The sequence below is a fragment of the Cupressus sempervirens genome, chromosome 6, assembly GCF_028749045.1.
Source record: "Cupressus sempervirens isolate cs-2001-9-10 chromosome 6, ASM2874904v1, whole genome shotgun sequence".
Taxonomy (NCBI): domain Eukaryota; kingdom Viridiplantae; phylum Streptophyta; class Pinopsida; order Cupressales; family Cupressaceae; genus Cupressus; species Cupressus sempervirens.
Window position 1 is genome coordinate 611,304,211 of NC_143123.1, and position 4,492 is coordinate 611,308,702.

A 4,492-nucleotide genomic window follows, 5' to 3' on the forward strand; every position below is an offset into this window, starting at 1 on the left:
GCCATTGTAAGTAGCTCTTAATGTAATCAAATTACCTGTAACCTCTTCCACTGGATTAATGGCTGGATTTGGTACTGGTGGCTCATCTACAGGCAAGAAAATAGATTTGGTTGATTTAGATGGTGTGGATCTCCCATTTCTTGGCTCCTCTGAAGTGCTCCCTTTCTCATTAATAGATGCAATTCCTTGTAATTTTTCTGTCAATATTCGCAAAGCCTCTCTAGTTTCTACCAAACCATCCACTATTTGCTTCTGAGTATTTTGGATGTCTTGGAAGAATTTCTTTGCCATCTCATCTGGATCAGCCATACTTTTTTCTTCCTTGGATTTTGTACTTTTTCTTTCAACTGGGGGTTTGATCAAAATTTCTTTATTCTTTTCTCGCTGCAAATATCTTTTTTCTCTTTCACTTAGTTGCATGCAATCATAAAATATGACATGCAAGATCTGGGTAGTTATCAAAACTTGACATGCAAGATCTGGGTAGTTGTTAAAACTGACATGCAACTTCTACAAACCCTCAGGCTGGCAAGATCACGGCTCTGATACCACTGTAATGTCCCTTTACTGATTTTTTATGATATTTCCAGCCTCAAATCAGAACTTTAAAATCAAACAACCAATATTACAAAGATCTGCCAATTTCCCAATAAAACCCAAATCGGGTATGTCCAAATTAGTGGCAAAAACTTCACAACTTCACAAATTATTAATAAATCTGAAAATGGACATTTTTACAGAAATTTCAGCAGCATAACAGCCTACAAAATGACATTTCCAGATTTGTATAGCCTTTACACAATAGCTCACAAATGTAGGGCAAAACTATGCTCAATCGGGCTCCCGAAATTAACACAAAAAATGTTCAAAAACACCACAAAACACTCATAAACTATCTCAGAAGTTTAATCATGACCCAATACATATATTCAGCTCTATTTTAACATCATAAAGTCTGAAATACAGTAGCAAACCAAATTGATATGAAACACTCAACTGAAAACCCAAACTCAAACCAAAAACAACCCCGAAAACACCCAAATCGGCACTATTCAGCACAAAAGCAAACTCTGTATGAGCATGCACATGGAATGGCTTCAAACTCCTATCCTTAGCCTTCCTAAAAACCTGCAAACTCCCATTCTTGGGTCTCCTTCTCCACAGGTTTGGCAGCCTCTGAAGAACAACAAGAAAATTAGCAAGAATCAAGATGTAGAATGAGCCCAAAATGCTTCCAAACCCCTTTTAAAGAGGGCATAACCCTGAATCACATCCAAGAGGGGTTAATAAAATATAATTTAATAATAATTTTTATTTATTAGTCCATTGGTTTCCAAAGATTAGCCCCTTTTTCCGAAATTTCACCTTTTTGGAGCCTGCCTGCCTTAACAAAGTTTATTTTATTTTTAATTATTTGAATAGGGGACATGACATTAGGTCATTAAATAGGAAGTGCAATGCTTGAGGACATGCATTAGTTCAGTAGGGGGTAGATGATGAGACCAAATATTGCCCTTATTTCATAATATTTTTAAGATACTTTGTTTATACTCTATTTTATCTTTGTCAAAATATTTGTGGACCTATGTTTACCAAACCTATGATAAACCTATGAGTAGAAACTATGCCACCTATTTGCTAGTATTATATATAGTGTGTGGTATTTCATATAATTATCAAAATGTGTGTTCTTATATTTGAATTTAATTTGATAAATGTTTATTTGCAAACATGTCTCTATGTTCTAACTAACCTGTTAATGAAGATTGAAAGATGATTGGAGGAATCCAAAAGTTGAGCGCCAACAACATTCAAGGAGAAGAGAATGCTAAGTAGCAGCCATGGTGGAGGAAATTTTTAATGGTTCTAGAAGACATGAAAACGAATAAGGAGGAGCTATGAAGAATTATTACCTTCTCTGTATTTATTCCATGGTGAGTGGATGTTCAGACTCTTATTGTTCTTGCCTTGAGCCATTATTTTCTTCTTCCCGCCTTTGAGTTGTTATTTCCTTCTTTCTCTCTTGTAGATTTAAAGCTAGGGCATTTACTTTTCTATTATGGAATAAGTGTTGATCTCTTATATATATAGGAATAGACCTGAGTGTGTTAGTTTTTAGCCAGTTAAAAGAAATTGTTTATGAGAATAGACTGTTGACTTTTACAGTTGTGTTTTTATAGTCTTGTATTATGTAATGAATTTTTGAGATCTAATGAAATAGTTTTTGGCTTCTATCTTGTGTTAGGAGTTTAGTGAAGATGACCAAGGGGGCCCACTCAGAAGGTGGATTAGATTAGGATAGAATAGATTTATTTCCAAGCATTCTTAGTATTGTAAGTAGAAGTTGTAAGTTCCTTCCTGTAGAATTGCACTACATGAATGTTCCTATAGCATATGTGAGAACAACTATAGTGGATGAATCAAGTTGGAATATTTGTTATCCTTTCATTTTATTTCTAGTAGTCATAGAGTTAAGTGTGTTAGTTTCCTACAACAATAGTGTAAGTTCTTTCTCTCGCATTTTACTTTCCTACAGCATAAGCTTAGTGACTCATTAAGAGACCTAGTGCACATACTGTGCCGACCATTTCAAGTATATGTCCCTAGGTTGACAAGATTAAATGCACCTCATAGTGGGAAAAATAATCCTTATTTTAAATACGTTATTCCTAAGCATAGCCTAGAGCATGACTATGATACACCTATTGTGAGGTGGACCAATGATGATAGAAACTCTTCAAATCAATCTTTGTAAAATAATTTGCTCCACTCAAAAAATCCTTTTTGTTATCCATCCTCAACATAGGAAACCTATATTTCACTGTGATCTTGTTAATCATACTAGAATCAGTACACATTCTCCATTCTCCATTCTTTTTATGTGCTAATACAATAGGTACATCATATGGACTCAAGCTTTCTCTAATCAAACCTTTTTGCAATAACTCATGCACTTGTCTATTAAGTTCTTCATTCTCTACAGGTTTCAATCTATATGGTGCTTTGCTTGGAAAACTAGCTCCAGGAATTAGATCCATACAATGACTTATACTTCTCATTGGAGGTAAACCATCAGGTATATCTTCTATGACAATCTCTTTATAGTCTTTCAACAATACTGCAATTTCTTTTGGTACTCAGTCAATACTACCAGCTATCACTCAATCACCACTAACTGGCACTCAATTAACACTTTTTTTTGGCACTTGGTTACTATTGACACAACTTGATCTCCTTGGAATTATAGAAAAACAAACTTGATTCTTTTTCATTTCCTTTTCAAATTGTTTCCCATTAACCATGCAAATTTTTATAGTATTACAATTAACCTCATCTAGACTTTCAATTAAAGGCAACAATATTTGTTTCTTCCCATTCACCCAAAGAGTATATTGGTTCAATCTTCCATCATGCATATCATGTCTATAATATTGCCAAGGTCTACCCAATAGAATATGACAACAATCCATAAGCATAATATCACACAAAACTTTATCAAAGTAATGTCCAATCTTGAACTTTACAAGGCATTGCTCACTTACCAATATCTTATGTTGATCTTTGTTCTATGAAACATGATAGGGTTTAGGATGCTTTAGCCTCTACAATTGGAACTTTGTGACCAACTCTTCTGATGCCAAATTTTTAGAACTTCCACTATTGATGATCACTTTGTAGCATTTTCCAACCATCTTACATCTTGTCTTGAAAAGACTTCTCCTTAAAATAGGTTCCTCATCACTTCTCTTATTACATAAGGTTCTTCTCACCATCAGATTTTCTCTAGCCTTAGGTTCACTTGGTGAACCCTCATCATCTCATTGAATCACAACATTTTTGTTACCTTGCTCACATTTCAAGGATCTACATTCAAAAGATCTATGTCCCTCTTTACCACATCTAAAACAATTACCATGAAAACCACCTCTAGAATAAGAGTTACCTCTTCCTCAGTAAGAATTAGAACCTCCTTGATAAGGATTACCACTTTTTGATTTGATCTTGCCTTTGTCCTCATTCTTCCACTTAGATTTGCCACCTTCACCATAAGATCTACCTCTACCTCTCTAGAATTTGCCACCTCTACCTCTTTGCCTTTGTTCATGCTTCTTTGTCAAGATCTCCTTAGCCTTCAAGGCATATGGGTATGCTTCTTCCACACTTTCCAACTTCACAAAAATTATTTCATCTTGTATTCTAGATCTCAATCCATTTATGTACATTGTAATTTTCTCAATGTCATCATCCACATGTCCAAATCTGATGCCTAATCTATAGAATTCCTTAGTATACTCCTTCGCACTCATGTCTCTTTGTCTCAAATTTTGCATCTTTCTCAGCAAGCTAACTTGGTAATCAACAAGAAGGAATTTGTTCTTTACCTTGTGCACCATCTTTGGCCAAGTTTTGATCTTCTCCTTTCCTCTCCTTTGTCTATCAGTTTGCAAATGCTCCTAACACAGCGTAGCATGAACTTTCAACCTAGTAACTA